Raw genomic sequence first — 15,447 nt, 5'->3', positions numbered from 1 at the left:
ATCTTCTTGCATCTTGGTGGAGAGTGGGCTAGTAGTAGCCATCTAGCAGTACCTTGAAGGCTATTGTCTTGGCTACAAAGTGACCTCCACAAGGCCCATCATGACATGATAGAAGGATGTAAAATACTTCCTCCTCCTTGACACATCTCCTCAAAAATTTATCTAAGTGTACCTTGAAGATATTTCCCCCAATCCAAGTGAATGGGATGCTCTTTCTTACAATTCTACTTTTTTCCTTGGAGGATAGATTTGGAGGTAACTATGCAGCCACTAGATAATTGGATATGTCAACAATCCATGGAGAGGGAATTGAAATAGAAAATAAATGCTCATATGGCAGTTGATCATCAACCATTTGTTCCTCACCTACAGGAAAAACAAGTATAGACAAAAAATATACAAGTACATTTTCTCTACCAGGCTTATCAATGATAGTTAGATAAAACTGTTGTAATAAAAGGAAACATCTAATAATTCTGGCACTCACATAGGGATTGTTCATCAAACACTTCATAGGAACATGGTAAATATGTACAAAGGTCTGGTAACCAATGATGTAGTGTCTAAATTTATTCAAGGAATGTACAACAACTAGGGGCACTTTTTCAATCACAGTATAGTTCAATTCAGCCTTGGACATATTTTTTCTAATGAAATAAATGGCATAAAGTAACTTATCATCTATCTAGTGTAGTGCTACTCCTGTATATTTTTCACAGGCATCAACATGGATGTGGAAAGGAAGATCCCAATTTTCACCTTAGAGTATGGGTACAATAGTCAACTTATCCTTTAAGGTTTCTAGGGACTCTTGGTAGCTTTCTGACCAACATAATTCAGAGTCCTTGCCCAGTATTCCAAATAATGGTGAGGCCACTTTGCTGAAGTCCTTTATGAATCTCCCGTAGTACCTATCTTAGCCCAAGAAACTTTTGACATCCCCCTACTTATGAGGAGTAGGGACCCTCTTTATGATAGAAATTTTATTTGGGTCCACCTGCAGTCGTTGTTGGGATATTGAGTGAGGTAGAATAGTCCCTACATTCATCAAGAATTCACATTTCTCAAGACTAAGGGACAAGTTCATTTCAATGCAATTATTTAATAATTTCCCAAAGTTAGAGAGAGCCTCCAGGAAATCACACCCATAGGGGTGAAATCCTCCATATAGATTTCTACATAGGATTGGAATAGCTTTGCAAAGATGCTCAAAACTTCCCTCTGAAAAGTGGTAGGGGCACTATATAATCTAAAAGGAAGGAACCTATAAGAAAATTTACCCTAATGAAAAGTGAAGGTGGTTTTTTCTTGGTCCTCTGGACTGATCTGGATCTAAATATAACCACCGAATCCACCCAGGAAAGAGAAGAACTTCTTCGCTGCAAGATGATCCAAGACTTGATCAATGAAAGGTAGAGGGAAATGGTTTTTTTTAGTGGCCTTGTTTAAATCTATGTAGTCCACATAGGTCCTACATTTTCCATTATTATTTGGGATCAGAACTAGAGGTGACACCCACTCACTATCTGAGATGGGGTTAATGAACCCTACATCCAACAACTTCTGCAGTTCTTCTTTAACTATGTCTTTAAGGGCTAGGTTCATTATCCTTTGAGGTTGGTGTACTGGCTTGAAGCCTTCCTTGATGTAAATGTGTTGAGTACACAATGAAGGGTGAACTCCCTTCATTTCCTTCTAACTCTAGGAAAAGGCATCTAGATGCTCTCTTAGCATGTCACATAACTCCTTTTCCTAATTTGCACAGGGAGAGGGGTTGATTTTCAACGTTTTAGCTAGACCAAATTCTATCATCTTGAAATGAGTAAGACTTGAGTACGCAAGGCACAAATCAGTCCAAGGGTTATATTAAACTTTCTTTACTAACTCATCAAGAGACATGTGGCTGGGGGGTTGATTCTGTAGGAATTGGTCAATCAGGTCACCTTCATCAGGTTGCCCCCCTCCTATAGTAGCATCTAGGGTACAAATTAGGTGAGATGTGCCATGGTATACTTCATATTCCTCCTCATCTACCAACCAGAAGGGTTAGTCATGCTCTAAATATGGTTGATAAGGAAGGTACAAGACCAATTGTTTGGGAAATGCCCATTTTTAATGTTCATATTCCCATCCCTGCAACTTATGTAAGCATCAACAATGGATAGCCATGGCCTTCCAAGGATGAGAGGATAACCATTGAACTTGGTCTTAGGTTGGAGAACTGGGAAGTCATCAAGTATTCCTGTGAATCAATGAAGAGCATCACATCCTCAACAACTCCCTCAAGAGCTACTGTGGATTTGTTTGCTATCTGCAAAACTATTGTCGTCTTCTTTAATGATCCTTGGAGATTTAGTTTAAGCATAGTCTCTTGTGTCATCACATTTATCACATCCCTAATATCAATGAATGTATGTGGGACAATGATACTATCAATGTGCACATCTACCACATGACTTCTAGGGTCTAGATACTTCGAGCAAATCAAGTCAGACATTTGTCTACTGACATTAATGGTAAGGGTGTATTTCTTTCTCCTCCAAGGATATTTGAAGCATTTCTCCTTGATTAACTTGTTCTAGATGGGTACATCCTTGATAGATCAGATGAGTGGGACTTTAACACACAAGTTTTTCAATTCACCAAGAAGTTCAGTCTCTTCTGGAGTGTTCTTGCTAGGATGGATTAGTCTCTTAGGAAAAGGAGGTGGATTGGCTTGATGAACACTCTCTTCCTTTTCCTCTTCAAGCTCTTGAAGTTGAGATGGAGGTTGATTATCTAGAAGCACTCTTCAAGGCATGAGGTATATTTCTTGAATTTTAACAGCACAGGCATGCTAAGATGTCTTTCCACTATAGACCTAATGTGCCAACTTTTTGTTCGGGTTTGGATTTGCCTAAGCAAGCATATGTGGTTTCTTAGGTTGAACAAGGTGAAGGAGTTGTGGTTGAGATGGAGGTCGAGATAGTAAGGCTGGATATTGGTTGTGTGGGGGATTCCACCCTTGTGATGGTGTATTCTACAGAAGTCGTGGGGGTGCATATGGATGAAATGATTGATTGGATGGTTGGGAAGGTATTGAGGTGTAAAATACCAGGGAGAAGGTGTGGACCATGGAGGATGAGCAGGATGACACCAATTTGGAATGTATACATTCTGGTTGGGGTTGTAATAGGAATAGGATGCCGTTGCATGCCCTGCTTGTATGGTCAAGGTGATTAAGGCCTCATTTGGTTGATATAACAGAGTTGTTTAATCACACCTTCAGTTCCTTAATACACAACTTTGAATCTAGGTAGAGAGGAACACTTTTTTGTGGAATGGTTTTCCTCACAGACTGAGTAGATCTCAATAAGATGCAATTGACATTCATTTCTAGGGTGCCTCTTGGTGCATTTGGAGAAAACGACAGCTAAGGCTGTTTCTGCTTCCTCTAGCTTCCTCTTTATTTGCATGGCATTCATTTTCAAAGCAAGGGTATGCAACATTTCACGCTTAAAGTCTTCCAACATGTTCCCAATTTCACTTTTAATGGATGTGTTGGAGGAGGATGAATTGGCCAAAGATTGACTAACCCAACCCTTCTTTTTGGCTTCCCTAGAATGATTTTTAAAAATTTATTGATATAATCATAAGATGATTGGTAGATGTCCCCTCCTGAAAGCATGTTTAGTGTTTCTAGGAGATCTTCCCTGATCCCTCAAAGAAGGACTAAGTTGAGTGATTTTAGGATCAAGTCTGCATCTGTCCCTTTTGTAGCTGAGTTGGAACCTTTTCTCATAATCTTCCAAAGATCATCGTCTCCCACGATAATTTTAAATATTTTCTATTTGGTGTCTTTGGACCTACAATAATCCCTGTACTGGTTGATGAAGGCTTGTTGCATTTGATTCCATGGTAAAGCCATGAACCGGTACAAGGCTACATCGTTAAGAGTGGATGGGAACAATTTCAACTTTTTGTCGTTAGAGGTATAATCATAAGTTCTGCAGATGACAACAAACTCAAACAAAAAGGTATTAAGGTCCTTTGAGGTTAAGCCGTGGAAGTGAGGAATGGTAGAGGGGCTTATATTTTTCATCCTAGCATCTCCATTAGTTTCCCTAATGGCAAAAGCACCCTCATCTCTGTTTTTAGCTCCATTTCTATTTTCAATCCCATTTATATTTTCAACCATGGTGTAGGTTGGTAGAATGGTTTATTCTTCTTCCTCCCCAATAGACTATTCAAAGATCTCTCGTTGTTTGCCTAATGGGTCCTATAACTCACAGCTTTCAAAGAAGATAGAAGGTTGGTTGTTTGATGGTGTGGGAGTATTTAGAATTTTTTTCATAGTTTCTCTCTACTCCTACGAGGCATGAAAGAATTTAGTTTTTTTCTTTCATGTTTTTTTTAGAACTACTTGCAAAATCGAAAGGAAGCAAAAAGTTGCAACTATTTTCTGAATGGACCCACTTGTAGAATGGAAGGAAATCAGAAATTGCATCTGTTTACTGAATGTCATATAGAAAGGAAAGAAGAAATTACATCTACCTAGACACCTCCTTGGGAATGATGCCAAAAAGTGATGAGCCCCAGTATTGTAGCAAGGATGCACGGGGGCTCCACTAGAGGAGCAATACCATACCATATGGCTTCATATTGGGGGATATATATTTAGGAAAAAATGGCATGATATATTGGGGAATATATAGTGGGTAAAGGGTTTTTATATTACAAGGTATAAAAAATGGAGTTCAAAGTTAATGAAAAAATATAAAGGGGTATAAAAATGTTAATGAAAAAATGGATACCTACAATATCTAGTGGAAGTATGGTTTTTTTTAAATTAGGAAGGTGTATTGGGTTCATATTGGTAGGGGATCAAATAATGTGATTTTTGGGGGTATTTTCCAATATGTAGTCAAATAAAGGGTATTGTTTAATATGCCGAATGCACGTGATAGGACAAAGGCTCATCGAGTGAAGCCCCCATGCAAGGATGCTACAACTCCTAGGGCAACCAAGTTTACTTTATCAACCTGGTGTTCGTACAAACTTGGAGGTGACAGTTCTATGTACACAACAAATGTAGGTGTCTCCTCTTGTAACCTCTCAACTAGGGTGATAGACCACTAGGGTTTTTCAAATCAGTCTTCTATTGAATAGAAGGGGGCTAACTATTGACAGTGAATGTAATGTTATCTTTAATGCATAAAGTAAATGCTTGTGTATTTTAAGGAAATGAAAGTGTTGAATATAAAGTGTTCTATAATGACATAATTAACACACATTTCTTGCAGAAGAGACCTAATTTGACCTTTCATTCTATCATCTAGCTATCTAGACTAAGTAGGCATGGAAATTATCCTAACATTGCTATGAATGATGTATGCATGCACTAGCTAAATATTGGAGAAAAGAGTCTTTTGATTTTCAATTTAGAAATGTAAATTGTAAAATAAACAAATTGATATTTTGCAGGGGAGGAAGGTATGGGAAAGTTTGACCAAAATGGAATTGGGAGTTATGGAGGTAAAATTGAAGGCCTACCCTAGGCTCTTATCATATTTTTTGCCCAAAACAGTCTAAAAAAGGCTGCTATAGGGTTTTCTATAGTTGCTACATAATTTCCTGTAGTTACTACAGAATGCCCTAATTTAGTAAAGGATTCCTAGTTGAAAGTTGTAGGAAGGTAGGGAAGGTGAAAGGAAGTGCTTCGAATATTTATGATGGTGGAATAAGGTATGGGGAAGGTGCACACTAGCTAAGGATCAACCCAACTCTTCAGGATGGTTGGATTTTCTCAAGGTGGTTATCCATGGTGGCTACAAAACATAAATCTGAATTAGTGGTTGGTAGGATTGGGTGAGAGGTGGAGAAGACTTAGATGAGGCTGGTGGAATGAGTTCCTCCCTGTAGATAAACAACTCCTGCAACAACACATATTATTTTCTTCATTCATGCACAACTTTATGTAAATGTGGAAAAGATGAGTTGAATTTGAGAAACTGATTTATTGATGGATAATGTCTTACATCTATGGAATGGAATTCTTTCTAATCTACAATGAACTCAAGAAACAAAAATTACAATTGTAGGTGCTTCTACGAAATCATAAACAATGATATACTAAACAAGAAATCCTAAGCTACGTAATAACTAAAAGATAAATCTATTTTTGGGGATGTGAGAGTGGGGCCCTTAAACCATGATCCCATGAGGGAGATGAGGATGAAGCCATTGTCACGAGATTTTATGAAGTGTTTTCTTTCAATACTATAACACTGATCTACTTCTCCAACTAATGTAAGAAAAACTAACCAATCAATCAAATACTTTTGAATTAAACAAAACATAGATAACTTCATCATCTAATCTATGATTCTAATCTAGGAATGCATGTACCAAAAGAGGAAGTTTTACTGCTAGGGTTTGGCCCTAACTCAAGATATTCAACCCTTTGAGTCAACTTAGTGTTGGATCAAAGAAACTATTTTCACTATCATCAAAATGTAAAAAATAACATGATAATAATAATCACAATATCTTATCTCGGAATTGCCTCTTGGATATAATAAAAAGTCATATCCTAATGAGGCCCTAGGCCTTCTTATTTATACAACTAAAGCTACCAACAACTTCCTTAAAATTAGGGAGGCTTGGCTCCCATACTCGAGATTGACTTGTCTTCAACTATCACTGGCTTGGTTGCCAATGAACTCGGTGGGCTTGGCTGCTTGTAACTTCGAGCTGATGAGATCTAGTGGAGGAATCTTCAAGTGATTAAGGAGTTAAGGAGGGAGACACAATCTCCTAACATCCCTCTTGGTTGTCTACTTCAAGTTCCTGCACTTAAATTAGCTTAAAACTTGTCCAAATCCTATAATTAATTCACATTAGGCCACATGACATAACATCTCAGCTTTACCCTTCTCATTAAGAAAAATATAATAAAATATGTAAAGAAATGTGGGAAAAATTGATTTTAGTATGTTGTAGAGTCAAATTAAGTCCCATATAATTTACCTATTCATGAACCTCATCAGGAGGTAGGGTCCTTGAGGTCTTTATTTTCCTTGTGATGATGATGTGTGATCTTTTATAGAATTGCTTGACTGTAGAACATTTCTTGATGAGCTAGGGTTTTGGGGCCTTTTTAGTTCCTTCCTTCAAGAAAATGACTGAGTTATTCCTTCTTAATGATTTCCTTGTACTCGGCCCTTGTGTATCCCTTCTTTATGGTACAATGTCCTCTTTGATTCGTTGACCTTTCTTGATACTCCTTTTGATGGTTATTCTACAATTTCCTTTTCCATGTCACCTTAGCTCTAATACCATATTGAGAAATATAGGGCAGTTGAATTAGGTGATTTTTATAAATTGATAACTAATTGTGATGTGTTTTTACTTAAATTTTTTACCTTCTTCTTTCACTTATTTATCACTAGTGTTCTTATCATCAAACAAATACCAAAATGTAAATAACAATGAGATAAGGGGACACACGATACAGGTTATCAGCTAGGGCCAAAACGTCCCATTTTGAGAGGAAAACCTACAAGAACTCTTATCTTCTTATAGAACTTCAATTAATAAATTACAAGACCTATGACCCTTGAACAAGACCCCTCTAAGACCAAGTCAAGCTTTCTCGCTGATGTGCTTTCTCAACCCTAGTCAAATTTTCCTTCCAGTAGTTTCCACTTCACCTTTGACCAATATTTCAAACCTACAACTTCAACTTCAATTTTGACCTACAATTTTTTACCCTTATTGTAGAAACCCTAGGTGACATGTGTGAGAGAATTATGGTGATTTATTCCTCCTCACTCCTTTACTTGAGATGAGTTATCCTCCTTATGAATTTTTCTTGCAAGGGAGACTTCCTTTTGACCAAGAAAATGGCTCTCACTAGTGAATGCAATTTTGATTTGTTGCAACTTTAGAACGGCCTATCTCCTCTTCGCACATGCGAGAGCGATGACCCAAAACTAGTTCGAAATAATTCTATTTTCTTCTCTTTACGATTCCTCCTTCTTCGCTTGTATATGAGGTTTCTTCTTGTCTTCTTCTCAAACTCTTGTGATTTGATTGGATTTATTTGAATGAGGCTATATGCTCCTATATATAGGCTTCTTTTCACATCTAGGAGGATAACTTGTCACTATCCCTAGGTTGACTAGTCACTTGATAAGGTTGATTTGTTACTTGCACATTGGCATGGTCTTGGGGGATATTTTGACTCTATATTTGACTCAAATGAATTTCGTTTACAATATGTAACATGCCCAAAAGGGTCTTTCATACATGATAATGATTCAATTGACTTGTACACTCAGTGACAAGCCTTAGAAGCACACAATGCATTCTTGACCTAAAAATAAATTCCCCCCAAGCATGAAACCCATGCCTCAAGAATGAAAATAATAAATTTATTTTTGTCTTTGAATCAAATACATAAAATCACGATTACATATGTCATTATGAAGATCAAACTAGTTACATATTTCAACATGCATTCCCCTTTTCCTTTGTAATTAGACATTGGAGAGGTGGCAAGCTATTTTTTTGGTTGCTCTTGGTTTCTCACTCGAAGAGGATATGTTTTGGCATCAAGGGTTGCCGAAAGGGTTTTGTTTCTATGCAAGCTTGAGGTGTTGTTGCAGGTGGGTTGGTTCTGCTGAGGAGGGTATCAGGATCAGTGCTATTGGGTTGTCAATGAGAGGTAGCTTTTGTGTCAAGAGGTATTTTAGAACTAGGGAATCTAGGAGGGTATTTGGAGGGTCATTTATCCAGTTAGTGGGTGTCGCGCCTTGCGTCTATAGGCTTGGTAGTCGTGGCTCTAGTGGGTAGTAGAGTAGGGATTGTAGTGGGTTGTGTTTGACGACTAGCTGGAGCACCATGCAACACTAGTGTGAACAAGGCCGAAGAGGCAGGGGCCCTCGTTAACATGGGCCAATGTAAAGAGTGGAGTAGTATGATGATGGGGACAGGGTGGAAAAACCAGCCTCATCACTAGGTAATGTGAACCTCCCTCTGCCCTTCAATTCATCAGAGGAACAAATTTGCCAAATTTCGGCAACACTAGAGCAGTTGGTCCATCATGAGCATGAAGAACACAATAACGTCATTTCCTTTTTCAATGCCCTCCAACACAACCAATAGCTCATGATGGACCAATTGGTCTCCCTTCATCGAGGCAAAAAGAAATTACAACAATAGTTAGACAACTTGGAAAGTAGGTTGGCTCATACAGAGGCCAACGTTTCTGACTGTCGAGTGGCAATGATCCAAATGACCCAACTAGAAGTAATTTAGTACACTAGAATGAATATGGGTTTCATTTTAATAACTGCACCATTTTGAATATGGGTTTCATTTTAATAATTGCACCATTTTAACTATTTTAGCCAATTTGTATATAAACTATAAACTTTCTTGTTTCTATTAAGACTATATTTTCCGATCATATTGTTGGGAAATCAAACACCTCACAATGCAAGTGATTTTTGAATTAATAGAGTACGTGTACTCACAAAAAAAAATCGTTTATGATAAATGAAAATATTTTTTTTAAACGTTACACAATGATCAATAAAATGTAATATTTTGAAAAGTTATATATTTTTGTAAAAAAATCGATACTAGGTAACAAATGTTATCGGTATACGTTAAATATTACTTAAATTGGCCTATATTTAATCATTTATTTAGAAGTAAAATTATTTTATATTAAAAACAGATAAGATTGTCTAAGTATTGTATTAAACTTTGAGATATTATAATTTTTAAAATAATTTATAGTTTATTTTTTATTTCAAAGTAATTCAATAATGATATTAATTACTAGTAAATTTTCACATGTTTAGGGTTTATTTTCTTCTCTATAAACCAGATGGATTTGACTATTAGATTTCTCAGTTTTCACGTTACTTTCATCACGATTTAAATTACATCTAGAATATTAAAATCATATTAAAAAAAAAAAGTACTGTATAAGAAAAAATTTCCCTTTTATTATTTTTTTTTACAATAGCTCTCAAATTAGATTATATGATCAAAATAAAAACCTATAAATTCTTTTTAAAAATTAATTAAAATTAATTTTCCACTTTGTAGCATATCACCATCAAAACATTAAACACATTTTGATTAAATCAATCTCCAAATAAAATGCGTAGCTAGTATAAAAAAAAACAAATTCTTTTTAACGCAGAATTATTTTTAATTCTTAGCAATTCCCCTGAATTATTTAAATTATTGCCAAATGTGCACAAAATAGCCTTGCCTGCTTAGAAATTAGTCTAAAATGCTCTCACAGGGATCTGGATTGTCAGTTTGGTAATTGTGATCCCCACACCAGAGAAAAGCTACAGATGCAATTAAAGTCTTAGGATCTGAAAAATAATAAGAAAACAATGTCTATGTTGAAATCTAAAACTTAATAATAATCCAAATAATCGAACTAAATAAACCGATTACAAAATGGTTGTAATCGGTTTATTTAATAGCAACACCAAGAAAGCGAAGGCAGTCAAGCTTCATAGTTTCTGCAACTCCAGACAATCAAACAAAACTGACGATACCTCTTTAATCTTGTTTCTGCCGAAGAAAATGCCAAAGAAAATGCGGAGGAGCAATGTTGCAGTACTATTTTCCAATATGCTCCACATCCAAGGAAGATACATACCTTCCACTCCAAAATGCACTCATTTCCCTTTTTGTATTCATTGGACGTGGAGGAGGAGCGATGTGGCAGTAATGTTTTTCCATATTTGCATGATAGAATGATTTTACAAATAACAAAGTTTATAAAATTTAATTTTCAAAAAAATAAAATTATATTATAATAATTAGAGGAATCGCATAATTGGATTAATCGGTTTGATATATAGTTAATTTCTACCATTATTGTTATATTTTTGGACCTTATGACTTATAGATTGGATTATTTCCTTAGATTTCTTAGTTTATAAGATATTTAAGTCATTGGATCAATAATTAAAGTAAATATTTAAAAAAATCAAATAAAAATTTGAAACAATAAAATAAAATAAAATCTCTTAAAAATGAAATATATAAACTAATAACACCACTTAAAACTACAAACAAAAGTTTATGGTTTACTGATAGCAGACAATAATGAGTCAAAGTTATTGCAAATAATGTGTAGTCACAATTTCGCTTGTAAAAAAATATAAAAATAGAGTACGTAATTTACAACCAATCTCAAAGGGCCGTGGCCAAGGAGAGGACCCATCAAAACCCCGTAATTGGTCCCAAAGCCAAAGCTTCGCCCCCTATAACTAAACCTTACAACTCTCTAAAGAAAAATACAAGAATCTGGATTCGGACCCAAAGAGGAACAAAAGTGCCACACTATAAAGTTCTCATATCCGCACCACTCCCTAACTCGCGAATCAGGGAAATGAGTGTTAAGCCACCTCCCACCAAGAACAAATTGCTTCCCGCCATATTCCTAACTTGCTTCTTTAATCTCAACCGTTGAATCTCCCTGCTTGATCCAACGGTCATGGCTAAAATTGCTATGCTAAGTAGCACGACTTTTACCCAGAGGACCCACCAACATGCACAAACAGTCTCATCCGTGGATCTGCCTGGCAAGATTCGATGGTTGGGGATAAAATCACGCCCGCTTACATTCACGAACAATAGCGTGCGATGAGGGTAGTATTCCACCTCACCCCACCGCCACGTGGAGCGCTCTGAATGGAATCACTCCCGAAAAAAAAAAAACTGCATCCCGCTTGCTAGGGCTGCAATCACTAGAAAACCACTTAGGCCATGAAAAAGCTAACAAAGTCGAAAAGCCCTTGGTTTTGTAGCCTCCGAGAGATCCTAGCTTCCGACCTCTCGCTGCGTTTGCCCTACTAGAACCGATATGACCTGAATCAACCACCATCTTGTCTGTTCTCCAAAAAACCCAGTCGCCCGCGCTGTTGCAACTAGAAACTGTAGTGAACAAATTAACCCGGGATGCGAGGGTTGACCCCTGCAAGCAACCCGCATTAAACCCGACTATGAGTAAACTCCTAAACCAAAAACTGCTAGTCATCTGTACCCCTCCTCCATGGCGCTATTCAGAAACACTGTCTTATCTTCATCTGCTTGGTCTTGGCACTTCGCTCTTAATCTATTCGGAGGTAGCTCTTGCCAGTACTTCGCCACCCTATTATCTGTGCAAATCATTCCTTCATTGGCCAAAAAATATATAAGTTTATTGGCCATTCTTCACACACGAATAAACCTAACTGTCCTCAGACTCTGGAGGTGACTGGTGTATCTGTTGAAAGACTTGGATCCGTCTCCAGTTGATCGAGGCTTTTTCTAGCTACATACCCCAGCTAATTTTCTTGACCGAGTTAATAATTAACTCTGAATCAGCTTCAATGATCACATTTTGGCGGTTATCTTGGACCAAGAACTCTAGACACTACTCCATTGCCATTAATTCCACCATTTTGTTGGTGGCTCTTCCTAAATGGCAATAGAAGATGGACAAAATATTTTCTTTTTCATCCCTTAACACCTCTCCATGGTCGGTCGTGCTTGGATTACCTTTCGAAGCACCATCAATGTTGAATTTCAGAAAACCCTTAGGGGGAGGATGCCATAAATCTATCCTAGGATCCAAAATTGAAACTTTCCAATCCAAGCCCTCAGGAATAAGTCCCTACAACTCTAGCTGACAGAGAATCCTCATATCTGTTGCCGAAGGTGGATTCGTAGGGAGATTGCGAACTCTAGTGCTAACCGTCTCCTTAAGCTGTTTTAGGATCAAATCATGAAGGTACTGGAAAGGTTTCTTAACATTCTTGAAGATTCTATTGTTCCTTTATTTCCATACATTCCAAATAATGAAGCTTGGTGTAAGGGCCCAAGCTAAACCAAGAACTTCATTATCCGAAAAGTTTCTTCTCCAGTTGATAAGGGTATGGATAATGCTCCCATAGTCCCTGTCAGACTGTTGGAAGATGGAGGCAAAAGAATCCCAAAGCCTGGAAGTGAAAATGCAGTTGTTGAGGAGGTGCTCCATTGTTTCCTCTTGAGCTTCATAGAGCTGGCATCTGGAAGGTCCCAGGACACCCCTCTTTTGAATGTTATCCCAGGTCAGAATCTTCCTATGTAGAACCAACCACATGAAAATTTTAATTTTCATCCAGCCTTGATGCCTCCATAGGTTTTGCCAAAACCTATCCGGAGCATGGGAATCTAGTCCAAGGAGTATGAGTTTTGCTTCCTTGAGCTTAAAGGTACCCTCATTGTTGTTGCCCCATCTCAGCTAGTCATGCCCCCCTGATATTAGAATTTTCCTTTGTTCTAGCTCTTTCGTTAGTATCTCAGTCTTAGCTTTCAAGGGGCTATCGTCATTGAAATCAAATCTCCTCCAATTTCTCCATTTCCCTATACTGTTGTTTTGATCCCAAAAATATTTAACCTTGGAAAGCCCCTTAGCATATGCCTCTTCTTCGAGATCCTCTAGATCCTCTTTTAACAGAATAGGTTCTTGTTTCCATCTATCCTCCCAGAATAAAGCTAAGTCTCCCTCTCTAAGTTCCCAGAAGTTGTTATCTTCAACTAAGCCCTTGTTTTACCAGGCTTTATTCCAGATGTGTGATCCCTTTATATTACCATCCATCCTGATGTGGTAAATATCTTGCCATGAGCTGACATATTTTTCTTTCCAAATAATTGCCCATTAAGCCTCTAGTTCTTTTATCCAACACCACCATAATTTTGCCCCTAAGACCTTGCTTAGAATCTTAGGATCATCCAATCCAAGACCCCCGTGGTTTTTGGGTTTGCACATTTTTTTCTAGGCTACTAAGGCCCATTTCTTCCTTTCTTCCCCCTTGGGCCAAATAAAGTCTCTTTGTATGTTTCTAAATTCATGCAGGACTCCTTTAGGAGCTAGGAGAGCTAAGAGCATAAATACTGGGATTGATTGAAGAACAACTTTTGTGAGCACCAACCTTCCAGCCAAGTTTAAGGATCTCATAGTCCATTTCCTGATTTTATCCTACAATTTATTAATCACTGGCTCCTAGATGCTCTTGTGTAATGGTTTATCAGTTAGAGGAACTCCCAGATATTTCTAGGGGAGAGAATCTCTTTGAAAGCCTAGAATTCTAGATATGTTCCTCTGAATAGCAATATTAGTATTGAAGAAAAAAATCTTAGATTTGGATAGATTGACTTCCATACCTGAAGCCATGGCAAAGTCACTGAGGATTTGTTTGTACACAAGAGCTTCTTTGACTGTGGGGATTCCTTGCAGCATGGTATCATCAACAAATTGTTGATGAGTCAAGGCCTGTCCATTGTCAGAGATTTGGAGACCTTTGATTTTACCAACTTCTTTAGCATGCTTGATAGACCTACCCAGTCCTTCCATCATGAGGATGAAGAGAAAGGGAGAGAGTGGGTCACCCTGCCTAAGGCCTCTAGAAGGAATGAAAGTCTCCGAGGGAGAACCATTGACCATAATAGAGAAGCTGGAAGAAGTAATCAGAGCCAGGATCCACCTCACCCAATTGTGATCAAACCCGAAAGCTATAAGAACCTTCCTGATGTAGGTCCAATTCAGCTTATCATAAGCTTTGGCTATGTCCAATTGCATGATCATTCCAGCCTTTTTCTTGCTAGTTAGAGAGTGCACCACTTCATGTGCTTGAATGATGTTATTAAGAATTTGCCTTCCTTCCACATATCTCGATTGTTCCACAGAAACTAGGGTGGGAAGGAGGGGTTTGAGTCTATTGGCTACCACTTTTGATATTATCTTGTAAACCACATTGCACAAAGCTATTGGCCTAAACCTATCAGGGGTTTGGGCCAACTCTTGTTTAGGGATCAGGGATATAAAAGAGGTGTTCAGAGCCTTCAAAATAGTTCTGCTCATTCTGGAGGCTTCCACTATGTTCAGAATATCCTGTTTGATAATATTCAAACAGGCTTTGAAGAAGTCAACATTGAAGTCATCCAGGCCTGGCGCCTTACCATTCCACATTTCTTTGAGTACCCCACTGACCTCCTGCTCAATCACTTGTCTGTAAATATTGACATTATCCTCTCGAGAAACCAACCTGGGGGTATATGTTTAGTGAAGTCTTTAATGGAGTGCTCTCTTTCATGACAGGTTTCCTATGCTATGCTTCGAAAGTGCTGAACTAGAACTGCTTCTATTTCTTCCTGAGAATTGAGAAGATTTCCTCCTCCATCCTTAATCAAAGAAATCCTATTATGAGCTCTATTCGCCATGGTGGATTTGTGGAAAAATCTAGTATTACATTCTCCTTCTTTTAGCCACTGAACTCTAGATTTTTGCCTCCAAAATATTTCCTCTTGTTTACATAATTTCTCCTAGGTTTGATGATATTTGGTGGCTTGATCACTTTTGACTTTATCAAAGCCCTCCTTGATGAGGGCTTGGTTGAGTTCCTG

The sequence above is a fragment of the Pinus tabuliformis genome, chromosome 8, assembly GCF_031772625.1.
Source record: "Pinus tabuliformis cultivar Carrire ecotype Pingquan chromosome 8, CPIR1, whole genome shotgun sequence".
NCBI lineage: Eukaryota > Viridiplantae > Streptophyta > Pinopsida > Pinales > Pinaceae > Pinus > Pinus tabuliformis.
This window is presented reverse-complemented; position numbering follows the sequence as displayed.